We start from the raw sequence: 15,135 nt of genomic DNA on the forward strand, positions 1-15,135 counted from the left end.
GTGAAACCTATAACAAAAAGCTATTCAAGAAAGGACAACCTTCAACTGATAATGCTTCAAGGAGGACCTATAACAATTCTCATCCAGATGCATCGTGAAACCTATAACAAAAAGCTATTCAAGAAAGGACAACCTTCAACTGATAATGCTTCAAGGAGGACCTATAACAATTCTCATCCAGATGCATCGTGAAACCTATAACAAAAAGCTATTCAAGAAAGGACAACCTTTAACTGATAATGCTTCAAGGGGGAACATGATGTAACTGACATTACTGACAGTGCTTCAAGGAGGAACAAGATGTAACTGACATTGACAATGCCTCAAGAAGAAACGTGGTGTACCTGACAGTAGTGACAAAGCTCCAAGAAGGAACAAGATGTAACTGACATTATTGACAATGCTTCATGAAGGGACAAGATGTAACTGACATTATTGACAATGCTTCATAAAGGAACAAGATGTAACTGACATTATAGACAATGCTTCATGAAGGAACAAGATGTAACTGACATTATTGACAATGCTTCATGAAGGAACAAGATGTAACTGACATTATTGACAATGCTTCATGAAGGAACAGGATAAAACCTACTCAGTCCTAATATGTATTTGAAGACATTGGAATCATTGTAAACAAATCATGATGACTGTAATTACGAATACAATATACTAGGTCTAACATCCTTCCGTCATCACTTCCCCAGTTATTCTGGTCAAACAGTGCATGTACACCACATGAAACAAAGTGCTATCAGTATCACAAGCTGTGATTTTATCACAGTCTCAAATTGCAGTGAGTGAGTGAGTGAGGTTTTACACTGTTTCTGGTATCATTAAAGCAATATCACAGCGGGGAACTCACGAAACACTTGAAATGGGCTTCACACTTTGTACCCAGTTGGGGAATCGAACCCGGATCTTCGTCAAGATAAGCCAGCACTAGGCCTCCCCATCGCCCATCCATAAAATTGGAAGCTCATGCCATGCAACATCCCAAAGTTTAGTCATGAAAAAACCCCAGAAATTTCCCCCCATCAGGTGTTGTTTGTTGTGGCCAGTTATTTCAAGGCATATAAAGATACCGACTCTTCAACATGAGGCACCTGACATTCCAACACAGATTTCACAAATGGAAGGAAGGATGTCAGATGGGGATGGACTGATCTGCCTTACCACATACCTCAGAACATGTAGAGTACATAATGTTGTTTCAGAAAACTTCAATTATTTTCCAGCAAATCAAAATGCCTACAACTGACAATTGTTTACCACAACTGCGGACTGGGGATGCAGTTCCATGCTTAACCTTCACAGTCCACCTACTGTACAACCTGTTTACGCTGTACTGCCATGACCATGAACACTATTAATGAAAAAACACATCATTGCCCATAAACAGAGATTAAGATTTAGCTTGGCCTTTCAGTCTAGTTTATTTAATCTGTCCTTTTCAAATATGAGATGCTTAAACTACTAAGAAAGTATATAGCATTCACATTTTCTAGCCACAGGTATCCTTACCTTTGACATATGTTATCAAGTGACTGTCGTTTAACAGTGGGATGCTATCAATAAGCATTACTCATGCAAACATTAACAGCCGCGACCTAACTTGCATCATCGTTAAAACCTACATCATTTACAGAAGTATTTTCTATATAGTTATCACCAACACTGCTGCAGAAAATGGAAAACAGTTATTAATATGATAAAGTTTCATATTCATAAAATGCGCTTTCTTAAGCCTGCTTTGGATATTTCGGGCAGCCGGACTTTGGAGTTTTTGTTAAATATAGAGAAAGAGAGAGAGACGATCTTTGACATAACGTTTATTTGTCATTCTATGGCTCTGACTCTGGGACTGGGTGGATGACTATGTCCTTCCAGTGAGTGAGTGGTCAACTGAGTGGTTGAGTGAGTGAGTAGTTAAGTGAATGATGGTTAGTGATTGAGGTCGTTGAGCAGGTGGTTGAGCATGTGGAGCTAGCGAGTGAGTGAAAGAAAACATGAAAATTGATGTAACCTATCCAGCAATCATATTCAGACGTCCATCATTAGGTGATTAAAAGCATCATGTACAATCAAAATTGATGAAGCTGATAAGCAAGGTCAGACAACTGTCACAAACCCACCTCTCAATGATATTTTACTTTTTTACACTAGAGCCAAGAAAGGTGACTACGCTTGTCGTAAGAGGCAACTAATGGGATCAGGTGGTCACGCTTGCTGACTTGGCTGACGCATATCATCGGTTCCCAATTGCGTAGATCAATGCTCATGCTGTTGATCACTGAATTGTCTGGTCCAGACACGATCATTTTCAGACTGCTGCAATATTGCTGGAATACTGCTCAGTGTAGCATAAAACTAAACTCGCTCAGTCACTCACTCATTTAAACACTACAGGCTCGCAACCAGTCATCGCCGCATACCAGATATCGCCAACACCTGGCCGTAGCGTTTAAGAAGACAGCTTGATTTGTACTTTATTAGTATTTTACACACTGACACATCACTAAAGCTATAGGCAACAATAGTTAAAAAGAAACTGTCATCACAAGAACTACAGTCAGGTGTTGGCGATAACTGGTTGCTAGCTAGTAGATGTGCTCGTCTCATACATGGGATGCCACGCTCAGAGTCAGGGTACAAAACCTGACCAGTATTAAATCAGGCCATCATGTTTGAATTTTTCACAACACTTGAAACAAAACAACAATCATTTGATAAACACTCGATGTAAACAATCTTGATTATGGTCCTTTCAAATGTAGCTTATTGACAGAGAGGGTATTTTCAAATGGCTCTTACAAAATTGAACATGCTGCTATTTAAATGGGGAAACAAGACCCTTGGAAAGACAGAAGCCCACAACTAAACACGTAAACATGCCGTATTTACCCTGGAAGTTGATACTATTGACTCAGCAATCACATTACAAAAAAACAGACTCGGTAAACACAGGAAACATACACACAAGTTAAAAACATTTCATTCGATTATCTTGTATGCTACTTGTTGGATTTACACTGAAATAAATTTCAGTGATATATGATGTGTGTAATTACATTGTCTTTTCCTTTACAAATGTATGGAGCATGTTAAGGCCAAAAAATATATCCAAATAGCATAAAGGTATGCCACATAAACAAACATAAAATTATAAACAAAAGATACTGTAGATGGTAAGCATAAAACTGGACCCAATTACCGTATTAATGATTACTTACTGTTCACAACTGTGCTAAAAGTACTGACATATGAATAAAGGTGTGGGAACTTGGTGAAGAATGAACCAAAAGTCAGTCTGGGAAGAATACAACCAGTTAGACATTGCATGATTATGCATGGTACAAATATGAAGATTAGTATCAACAACAAATGGTTTGTACAATAACGCTTGGTCTTCTGAAACTAGGTGAATTAACAAACACCACTAACTGAAGCTTACAAAAGATATCAAATTCGAAACTTTAGCACCATCTAATCTCTTGTATCCTGTGAATGACAATGGCATGTGTAGTCCCAATGCAATGAACAGCTCCAAATCCAAACAGCCCAGTTAATTATTACTGCAGTGGTGATACTTTATGTCAACTAATCAAATGTTTCATTAATGTTTTCAATTGGGATAGTCAGCAAAACAAGGCATCATTAATCCAGTAAACATGGTAAACTAAGGTCAGAGCCTTGCTAGTGCAGCATCAACATCTATGACAGATGGGTTTTCAAAACAAGGCATCATTAATCCAGTAAACATGGTAAACTAAGGTCAGAGCCTTGCTAGTGCAGCATCAACATCTATGACAGATGGGTTTTCAAAACAAGGCATCATTAATCCAGTAAACATGGTAAACTAAGGTCAGAGCCTTGCTAGTGCAGCATCAACATCTATGACAGATGGGTTTTCAAAACAAGGCATCATTAATCCAGTAAACATGGTAAACTAAGGTCAGAGCCTTGCTAGTGCAGCATCAACATCTATGACAGATGGGTTTTCAAAACAAGGCATCATTAATCCAGTAAACATGGTAAACTAAGGTCAGAGCCTTGCTAGTGCAGCATCAACATCTATGACAGATGGGTTTTCAAAACAAGGCATCATTAATCCAGTAAACATGGTAAACTAAGGTCAGAGCCTTGCTAGTGCAGCATCAACATCTATGACAGATGGGTTTTCAAAACAAGGCATCATTAATCCAGTAAACATGGTAAACTAAGGTCAGAGCCTTGCTAGTGCAGCATCAACATCTATGACAGATGGGTTTTCAAAACAAGGCATCATTAATCCAGTAAACATGGTAAACTAAGGTCAGAGCCTTGCTAGTGCAGCATCAACATCTATGACAGATGGGTTTTCAAAATAAGTATTCCACAGTATTCCTTAGGATTCGAGTCAGAACACATGAAGTGAGTGTGTATTGTTTTACCCCACTTTTAGCAATATTCCAGCAATATCATGACAGGAACACCTGAATTGGGCTTGAAATATTGTACAAATGGGTGGGAATTGAACCCCGGTCTTCGGCGTGATGAGCAAATGCTTTATTTTAAATTCACCACTCCACTACCCCACCGCCCCACACATGAAGTGAAAATAAATATCCTCAGGATGAGGACTTGAAATCATAAGGAAATTAAGTTCTAAGGATTCGATCAGGTAAGGCAGACTAATTCTCAACTAAAGAAACAAACCTTGTTCACTTATTTACGGAAGATATTTCTAGTATAGGGGTGTTGACAACTTTCTGGTTCAGAAGGATATCTTGCTATCTATATTCATAACAAAGTAGGGGTTAAAACATCTTTCAGCCTTTGCAGGAATTCTACAGAAACGGTGGAGAGGAAATGAAGCATAAAATTAACACAAAGGTACAAAGTTTTCTTAGCATCTATGGAAACAACCTATATTTTGCTAAATGTCCCTTACAGACCTGACATCTGCATCTAATACATGAGAGTAAGTACCAAGTCCCAGATTTCAAAGTCAGTGACGTTCAGTTTCCATATTTTCAAATCTGTTTAGCATGCTGAGATGCTTCCGAAAACATAACCTCCTAAATGTATATGAAAAAAGCCCTGTCACATATTGCTTTCACAAGTCTAATAAATGGACTGAACTTGTCTCACACCCAAAAAAATGAGGTTCCAAAAAACATCTGTATCACATTCATTATTCATCACATAAATATTAACATGCTCACTATAAATACCACAAGCTTATGCAGTACTGATGTATTGTATACCTCAGTAAAGATGATACACAATTTGTGGGAGAATAATATTTTCTTCATACAGGAATCAATACTGCTTGCCCTTAACTAATGAATATGTATCATTCACTGGAAGTCAAATATGAAACTAAAGGTTATAAAGGATATTCACGCAAATTATAATTCCACTGTTCAACAGGACAATAGATATATCTAAATGGATATGTACTCGATGAATTCATATGTACACAGATGTCCTCATTTACATCAGCAGAGAAAGATTTAATCTTGAGAAGGTGAAACTAATTTATGATACCTATCCTTACCTACTTCAAAGTCCAAATGGATTATATCTCACATATTATAGAGGCAATAAAACAACTAAAAGATTCAACAATGCATTGTTATAATTCATATACCTTATGTTAGATGTTCACTATGGTGTAGATCCATTTCATTTAATTGTTAGTAACTGTTTGAATGATATGCATCATGGTGTATATTTTATATAATGTCGGCATGTAACCTTCTGATGTGCAATTGGATTAATAATAGTTGTGACAGATATACTGTTGTTTTATGAAACAAAGTGCACTGTCAACCTTTCATGGCTTTAAATTATCATTCTGCCGTAATACTGAATACAAACATTTTATTGAAACATCCGCTTGGAGTGAGTGAGCAAGTGAGTTTCGTTTTATACTTCTGATAGCAATATTCCAGCAATTTATTGGTTAGGGACAACAGAAATGGGCCTCTTCACATACTGTGACCATGTGGGGACTCAGAGCCAGGTCTTCAGCCTAACGAGTGAAAGTTTTAACCACTTGGCTACCCCACCACCCCATACCAAATGAATCACAATGACATAACATCAGGATTGTATATTATTTATGTATACATGTGCATGTATTTGTTTTTAACTCATGGCACTAGTGAGCACCTGTCCATGGAACCCTGAGGCTTCAAATCATTTATTATTGTTATTTACAAATATGCTATAATTTACTGCTAGAAATAACAATATGATATACAGCAGATTTAAGACAAATGTAAAATACCTTTCAGTGATGTCTTGACCCAGGAACCTGTCAAATGAAACCTGTCAGCTATTACCTGACAAGGCACATGATCATCACAATATAGCCACAACCTGATTGATATCACTATCCCTTGAAAACAAATCTCTCATAGATGATATTTCTACACAATAAAATATAATTAATCAGTCTATTTTTTCCATTTACACGGGGGAAGAGTGGTGGTACTATTTTCCTAAAGACTACAGTTATTGATGGTGGTCTTCCAGTGACACCTAAGGACCATGTGTCAAGATTGAACAAATGCCTACAACCACGACCTACTTCTGTCATCAGCAGCGCTGTAAAGACACTCATCTAAAACACCCCCTAGTTTCCTCTGGGACTGAAATTCTAGTCACAGACAAAAAAAAGTTTTTTTCAAAAGCTACCTACAATCCCTCATTACCTGAGGAAGCAGGCAGAGCATACATTATCCCTCAAGCCCTTCAGGTGAATGGAACATAGTCTTGGGATCTAATGAGGCCAAGCTGCCCTAGTTTCTCAGAGAGCAGCTGCCCACAAAGGCCATCCTGTTTTCTTCAGGAATGGAGCAAAATCTGCATTTGAAAGTTTCAAGGAAATGTCAGTTCTATTCTTGGATATTAATTGGCAGATACAGAACTTGGACAGATTAACTAGAATTATGTTTTGAGTTTGGGCCTACATCATTACCAGTTACTGTCATGTGGATGTATTTCAAACAGAGCTTGTGGATAAACTACGGTGTGAAACTGATCCATCTGATGTTTTCTTCCTTCATTTTTTTTACAACTCCTATGATAAAAATGAACGAAAGTCCTGTATTATTATATTACTATCATTACGGGTATTTACATAGTGCACATAGTCATGCAACTAGTACATGCTCAAGGTGCTGGAGTGTTCCTTTTATCAATGGACGATTTTAGCATCTCTCAATCATGATTATGATGATACTGATTAACATGGGTTCGTATCCTGATAAACAGACTGCTGCTGACTCCATCAAGGAATTATCAGAACCAGCACAATCATGTCCACAAGTTACACCAAGCAGGGCTAATCACACCATATATGGAACATTTACCATGTGACGTTTTGGCATATCAAGCTGGTGTATACAATATGAGTCCTAACATTCGTCCAAAGAATACATTTCTTCAGAATATTTATACTAAATAATTTTACGAGAATCTTCCCTTTCCTAATTTTTTAGATATTCTGTTTGGAATCTAATGTTTCTATTTGATCTAGACCTGCCTTGATTTAGTAAGTTTAGTGTTAGCAGTAGACTAAAGCAAAGTTTTAGAAATATTAAACTTCCTACGAGATAACATTGCAGCAAACTCACTTCCAAGACAGCAACAACAAAATCCCCCTTACATAACTGTGAAAACAATGCACAGGACTGCACATATTCCATCAGCCGGCTGCTATCTGATGTGAGAACTATAATATGTTGCAAGAAAACACCTATAATGACCTTGTCAGCAATGAATTAAATGGTTTTATTCCAAAATTATATATAATAAAAATCTTAATTTCACCACTTGCAATCTCCTTGATCAGTACAATACAGTCCAGATCGTCTTCAGAATGACCATGGAACCATACATTGACTCTCTGTGGAGATGCCATGTCAGTATAGGTATAGTTACCACATGGCAAGTTAGAATTCATGGTCAATCTCAGTCACATCGGTTGCCGAAACATTTATGGGTTGTAAAGTCAGCACTGAATTTTTTTGGCTTCCTCTCAAGATGAACCAATGAAATACAAAGGTTCTCAATATTTTTACACTCAATAAAGAGATTGAGCCTTCGCCAAAAAAAAAACACTTACTGATAAGGTCAGCAACAGGGTATGACTATGACACACAGCCAGACAGATGCAACAACTTATGTGTTTCCTCCAGGATCCAATGAGGGCCGTACAACTGCATTTGAAAGTGGTACCTTTATTCCAAAACAGGCATGCAAGGACAGTATGATGTCAAGGTATTCATAACAATTACAAGGACAGTATGATGTCAAGGTATTCATAACAATTACAAGGACAGTATGATGTCAAGGTATTCATAACAATTACAAGGACAGTATGATGTCAAGGTATTCATAACAATTACAAGGACAGTATGATGTCAAGGTATTCATAACAATTACAAGGACAGTATGATGTCAAGGTATTCATAACAATTACAAGGACAGTATGATGTCAAGGTATTCATAACAATTACAAGGACAGTATGATGTCAAGGTATTCATAACAACTGTACTAATGACTTTTCAGGTGGTCATCAAGCCATGCTCTACTCTACGACAATGAAACAATAATAATAATGTAATCTCCTTAAATCTAGTTTCAAAACTACGATTTTTCCTTCCAGTTTAAACCCTGAAATATTTGAGAACTACTTCCCAATGCTATAATGACATGGCCATCACAGATTGAGATTATTCACATGGTTATGAGAGTGTTCTTAAAACATTATTCAATAAATATGACAAAACTGCCTACTTGTGCTTGTCCACTGTCTCGTATGCCTCTATGATATAGTGGACTATACAGAAAGTAAGTCTACATTGTGCTGGAATGACAATGAGGCTTTCAGTTTGTATATGTTTGAATCACAATGGATTGACAATAGATCTTTCAAATGACACAAAATCAAATCCATGCATGACAGCTGTTCAATTAGGAGGTGGAGTGTGTTGAATACAAAACATTCATAACATCATGCTATGCATGTTAAAAGCTACAAAAATGGTCAATAGTCAGATTTTTACCTAGACTATGTCACACCTGATGATCACATCAAGTTCTTATCTGATGGTTACACCCACTGTCACAGCTGATAATCATATGTAGAGCTTTACCTGTGAGTCACACATACACTCATACTTGATAATCATGTGTCAAATTCTTATCTGACGGCCACACATACTGTCAAACTTGATAATCATAAGTAGAACTCTACCTGTGCGCCACACATACAGTCATACTTGATAATCATATGCCAGGTTCTTATCCTATGGCCACACATACTGTTATACTTGATAATCATATGCAGAACTCTACCTGTAAGCCACATATACTGTCATACTTGATAATCATATGCATAACTCTACCTGTAAGCCACATATACTGTCATACTTGATAATCAGATGTACAGCTTTACCTGTAGGCCACACAATATGTCATACCTAATATCATGTGTCAAGTTCTTATCTTATGGCTACACACTGTCATAAATGGGAATCATATCTAGACCTCTACCTGTGGGCTATACAATATGTCATACTTGGTAATCATATGTGGAGCTAACATGTGGGCAATACATTGGAACATACCTAATAATAACAATAATATTGACTGAGTTTGGTTTTGGCTGTTTTACCAATATTCCCTCAACGTCACAGTGGGGAACAACACAAATGGGCTTCACACATTGTACCCATGTGGGAATTCAAACCCGGTTGATGGAATGACAAGCCAACGCCTTAACCACTAGGCTACCCTACTGCCACTAATCACAATAACATTCATAAGAGAAGAATCACATTTGCCAGAATGAAAGGTACTGATTTACCTGTTTCCTAGCTTGACAGGATCTGCTTATAATGGGTTTGAATCCCATATTGGCCCAGAATATCATACCCGGTACATCAGAACCATGCTTATATTCTGATAGTCAAATATATAAAAGCATTTCTCCCCAACAAATATGCAACTATTGAAAAGTAAGTACTTCACTCACAAGTATATAAAGATTGGCAGAAGGGCATTCACCAGATAACAGGTGCCCTTATGTCGCTGAGCAGTAGTGGGCATATCCTAACTCAGTGTGCATGTTTACTCTTCCATAAACCTGTTCAGGTAACTTGACATACAAACTTCTTAACATTGCTGCATTGAATGCAGTTCAGATTGAGGCCACGATCAAATGTAAGCAACGATACACTGCATGTTAGTGTGCTTGACAGCCACACCCTAACATACTAAAGTCATATAACTCTTTATGTTTTATCAAGTCACTATGTTGCCTATAAGTTGAATTTCAATTCACTATTACATGTCACTGCATGAACTAGTTTTGTAAATAGAGAATTTTGTATCATTACTGTGAATAATTTACGACATAAATACATACACTGCAAGTAATGCACAACTGTCAAATTATGCCAGTCAGCATGCTCATGTGGTGCCCATAAATCTTGTTAATGCTGAATAATATCTGCCTAACCACTGAAAACACCAAGGTAGTTTTCTACAAAAACTGCATGCTGTCATGTTTAGCAATGAAATTTGCTGAGATATTTTACAGATTGTGACTTTACTAACATTTGGGCCTGCACTACAGACATGTTGCCGTTTTGTGTGTGGATTACCAAATGTACATGATGGATGACATATCCATTTTTGTTACTATATATTTTCAGCCAGCAGTTGTTTTGGGATTACCCTTTCATTTCTCAATAAGTAACTGTTTCAGGGCTGGTCAACACTTCACAAATATTGCAGAAAATATATATGTTCATCATAATGTCTTGAGACAGAACATCCTGTTTCAAACAATCCCTCTGCTTAAAGACAATAACATCCTCAAGCTAATGCATTAGGTTCGAACAGTGTTGATATCGGCGTGGTGGGAGTGTATCCTCTTACTCGTTGTGCCTCTTTATGAAGGTGTATACAAGTGCAACAACTTATATATGTATTACATGTTCTGTTTCAGTTGACTGTTAATTGAAGGAATAGATGAATAGGGTGTTGAGTGACACTCAGTTTTGTCGGTTCTTGAAATATACTTGGTTAATGTCATAACAGAAATGATGGGATATTTACTATGTTATTCACAAACCCTCCCCAACTTCATACAGTTGAGTGACGTGTGAATATGGTTTTACCTTGCTTTTAGCAAAATCACAATGGAGGGGGACACCAGAAAATGGGATTCACACATTGCACCCATAGGGGAATCAAACCCACGTCTTTGGCTGATGTCATCTATTTACAACAAAGCGTATAATTACTGTTGATATTAACATTATACAATGACAGAGGGTTGTTAGAGTACTTATACCATACTGTGTGACCATATAATAGTACTAATGCAGAGGAAATGTAGATTAGACCTGTGGAGCCCTATACATGAATAAGAATGTGTAAACAGGGATTATGTGATGTCACATTTTCAGAAAAGAACAAATTTGAACTATTTATTATATTATTAAAGGAATAATATAACAGCGACCACATTACAAATACCCTAAACAAACCACACTCAAGAATCATAAACACTGAGAGTGGATTTTTCGCATTAAACTGGGCCAGGTAACCACTAGGAAGAATCTGCTTGATTGTTTGAGATAAAACTTGTGACATAAAATGTTCAGGTACCAATGTTTATTCGTTGCCTGCAGCTTGTGGTGCACAGATGATAATCAATATGCGTGTGACAGCCAAGCCTGGTCGTTATGTCCTTGAGCAGGGCAATATGGACGAAGGTGTACTAGAGGCTGCGACACTAACGCGACACAGACACTACAGATAACGTCTTACCTGATATGGTGCATTGGCTTGAGTGGGGGGCAGGGGTGGGGGGACCGACACGACCCCACGGTCGCCCTAATATCCTCGTCGACTTGTACCAGCGTGTCCGCTAGGATCTCAGATGCCCACTTCTCCATTGTATGCTCTGTAAAACAAGATGAAGACGGTGTTGAGGGCTGGCTAGCTTGCTAGCAAGACGAATCGCAAGCTGTATGGAGGGCAGCCATATCGACCTGGTTGTCAGCGAGTCCTACCTTTCCGTCGTCTACATTTCCACATATATACGTGAATATACCCACATTCCCCTTTCACTTACCCCTGTGGCCTGATACCACTTGTAGGCAGTCATTCTGTAGCTCTGTGTTCACACACCAGATGAGAGCTTAGGCCACATGCAAGTTAGCAGTGCAAGTCAAATGTACACATGGGACCAGTCCATTTCGCCGAACAGGGGCGTCAGGTCAGGTGCACAACAATGCAGCGTTAATGAGATAGGGGCAATTGGGCGTGAATGATGAGGCAGGTGACAGTCTATTACACCCCTGCAGGGACAGAACAAACACTGTGGCAGAAAACAATGCAGGGTAGAGGTATGCCGACCAAATGTTATACACTGCTGGCTTCTAGGAATGTGTGTTAATGGGTCAAATGGAGTGAGTGGCTATCTAGATCGACTTGTAGTACGCAGTACTGCAGTAAAGCTAACTCGTACCAGCCTTTGGCCTATCTGCTAACCAGCCCTCCGTGTGTATGGCAGTGAGAATCACAGCTAGGCCCTTTGATCTCAGTGCTATGCACGAATCGAACAGATTGCTTGTTACTTTACGTTTTTTGTATGACGTCTTATGAATGGTCCGCTGTGCATTCTGTGCAGAGACGCATTGCTGTATACACAATGTCAAGTGGATTTACGTGTTTGCTTTTAGCGCTGATACGGACATTGGAAATACACTGTATTTCGATTTGTAGATATATTTTAAGGAGCAGCTAGCGCCCAGCCAGCGTACAATGCTGTCGACCACATTATTTTTTATCATTATAGGTTTGTAAAAGCCAGTGTATCTTTGTTGGCGATACTGATTTAGTTAGCGAACATGCGTTGGAGCCCGTACACAATTGACTCTCGGGTACTGAAAAGGTCGATAAACACATGCAAGTGAAACAGTCAGGTAGAAGGTTATTTTCTGATACTTAACCTGTCTCAACGAAAACACACAAAACCGTATGACTTTCGGAGCGATTACATGTATGTAGAATACACCAATATTCCTCAACAATACATGCCAATGTGCATTAAATTGGGTGATATACATTAACATCGCATAACATGACAGAATTGAATGCGTTTGAGATAGGGACTATATTGTTTTGATTAACTGCAATTATTCGATTAATGATTTACCAGTGTAATATGAGTGAAATTACTATACAATGAGACTGGTTATCTCCACCTTTGAACGCAAACACTATTTTTATGTTTGAAATATTTAATCTAATGTAGACAGCTTCCAATGGATTCTGTGTCATTGCGAATTGCAAGTGATAGTAAAGGTCGGGGTCGATATCTTTGTACGAAAAGATCGATAAGCATGTATGCAAGTCATTCCGTCAGATAACACTTAATGTATTCATTGGGTACGTTTATTACTTGATTCGTGGTAATATCATCATTTATTCAACTTGAAACAGGATGAAACTTCAACGGGTATGAAACAGGAAGGCTGACGCAGGTTAAAATACTGCATAAATTATCCACACACTCCAATCAGTTTATAAACTAAGCTAAATCACATTTTCATATCCGTGAATAATACATGGAAATTCAGATTTGAATTAAAATGGCCTACTCTTAATTTTGAAATTATGGGAATAGAATATAGGCAGAATTTTTCAAATCAATCCCATGTTAACAAATATATTATGTTTTTACAGTCACGTGCTCGATCGCTTTGCATTTTGTTATTGAGTCTAGTGATAGAGAAGCTTAACAAACATACGAATCGCAAACCACATCCGGATTTCAAAAGAAACGGGGTTATTTTTTTACCAGCGATGGCACTTACCACAGACACATACTGCAACCACGAATGACAAGGGAGGAGTGAGCTTGGAAAACCGCAGGAAATTGTATACACTATATATATAGCGGTCAGAAACAGGTGGATGAGATTTGACCGCAGGGGTTTGTGCGAGTAGTTGAAGGGGTATGTCATTGGACGTGAGGGTGGGGACAGAGAAGGGGTAGAGTTTTAAATAAAGGATGTAGGTCTTTGAGGAGCTTAAGAATGCAGCTAGAGAGGTACCTAATTAAATGTGGAGACTCTTTACCGTATATACCCCGACTTGGCTTAAAGCTGCCTATTGTAGTTCTGACATGGCATACCCCTGTGCGTCGTGAGAACCACCCTCGTTATCCGGCCCCTGCAGGGTGTTGCTCGAGAACTGCCGTAATATTATACGCTGTTTTCATTATTTCCTTTAAAGATTGAATTTTCGAGACAGAAGTATGGCATGGCTCGTTTCGCATTTATCAACATTTTCTGTGACTCCATTTTAAAATAGAAAAAATGTAAGCGAGAAACTGTAGAAATAATAGAGACACTATATATACACTATATACCTTTGGACACACATTTCATTTGTATATCCGTTGGTTCGTGAATGCGCTACGGATTTCAAACTGGCTTCTAGCTTATGAATATTGGCACACGCATGTATGTACACACTTTGTATGTATTTGTGTCAGACCTACTGAATATGCATATTTTGAAGTACAGTTTAAAAGTACCACTCTTGGTGGGAAGTTTCAACTTTCACGAGGGTTGTTGATTTAATTGATATCAAAAGACTAGAGTGTGTGCGCGTGTGCGTGTGCGTGTGCGTGTGCGTGTGCGTGTGCGTGTGCGTGTGCGTGTTCTGTTTCCTCACCCAAATCATTTCCCTACTGTTTCAGTTTGTATAGTTAAACGAACAGCTAATGAGCACCAGCGACATAGACTGGTGATGTCAGGGTAACCGATTGCGCCACAATGAGCATCTAATAATTACTGCGTAACTTTCAATGAAGCGATATCTCCTGTGAGGTGTTAAAGATATCGCTCAATCTCACCAGTTAGTGCCTCCATTGATGCTACGTTTATACGGTAACTCAGATGTAATAACAGATTATTTATGTGATAGAGGATTACTCTCCTGCATTTGAGAAATAGGAGGCGAATGTATAGCTTGGTAGACTTCTGTGGGCTACATGCTGACCCAGTATGAACGTTCAGCTTAATTAAATGACAGGGCTTTTACATTTTACT

General features: G+C 38.3%; 1 protein-coding gene across 1 annotated transcript in view; it reads right to left on the minus strand.

The window, feature by feature from the left end:
- The window catches only part of LOC137278019 (zinc finger protein 585A-like), a 35,177-nt gene extending 22,915 nt beyond the window's left edge, over positions 1 to 12,262 (minus strand). The window contains exons 1-2 of the mRNA XM_067810054.1: positions 12,147 to 12,262; positions 11,840 to 11,975 (exon numbers count right to left, since the gene is read on the minus strand). The gene's annotated coding sequence lies outside the window, so the exon portion shown is untranslated. The remainder of the gene's footprint in view (positions 1 to 11,839; positions 11,976 to 12,146) is intronic.
- Between the last annotated feature and the right edge of the window lie 2,873 nt (positions 12,263 to 15,135).

The sequence above is a fragment of the Haliotis asinina genome, chromosome 3, assembly GCF_037392515.1.
Source record: "Haliotis asinina isolate JCU_RB_2024 chromosome 3, JCU_Hal_asi_v2, whole genome shotgun sequence".
NCBI lineage: Eukaryota > Metazoa > Mollusca > Gastropoda > Lepetellida > Haliotidae > Haliotis > Haliotis asinina.